Below are 233 nucleotides of genomic sequence, written 5' to 3' on the forward strand. Positions count from 1 at the left end.
GTGCCCCCTGTGGATAGCTGAGGTGCCCGCGTACCTGATCTGAAAATGACAGCCTTTTAAACTCTATTTCCAATAACTTATCCGGTAATAACATAGTTGCAACATAAGTAGTGATCTCAGAAATGCATATTAAACTCGGTTCCGTTTATGCTGATAATAGAAAGCAGCTCGAAGATTTAAAAAGGTTGGAGACCCCTCCACTGACTAAATGTCTGTACAACTGAACGACAACG

This window comes from Urocampus carinirostris, chromosome 3, assembly GCF_059441175.1.
Source record: "Urocampus carinirostris isolate Australia breed hairy pipefish chromosome 3, RoL_Ucar_1.0, whole genome shotgun sequence".
Lineage (NCBI taxonomy): Eukaryota > Metazoa > Chordata > Actinopteri > Syngnathiformes > Syngnathidae > Urocampus > Urocampus carinirostris.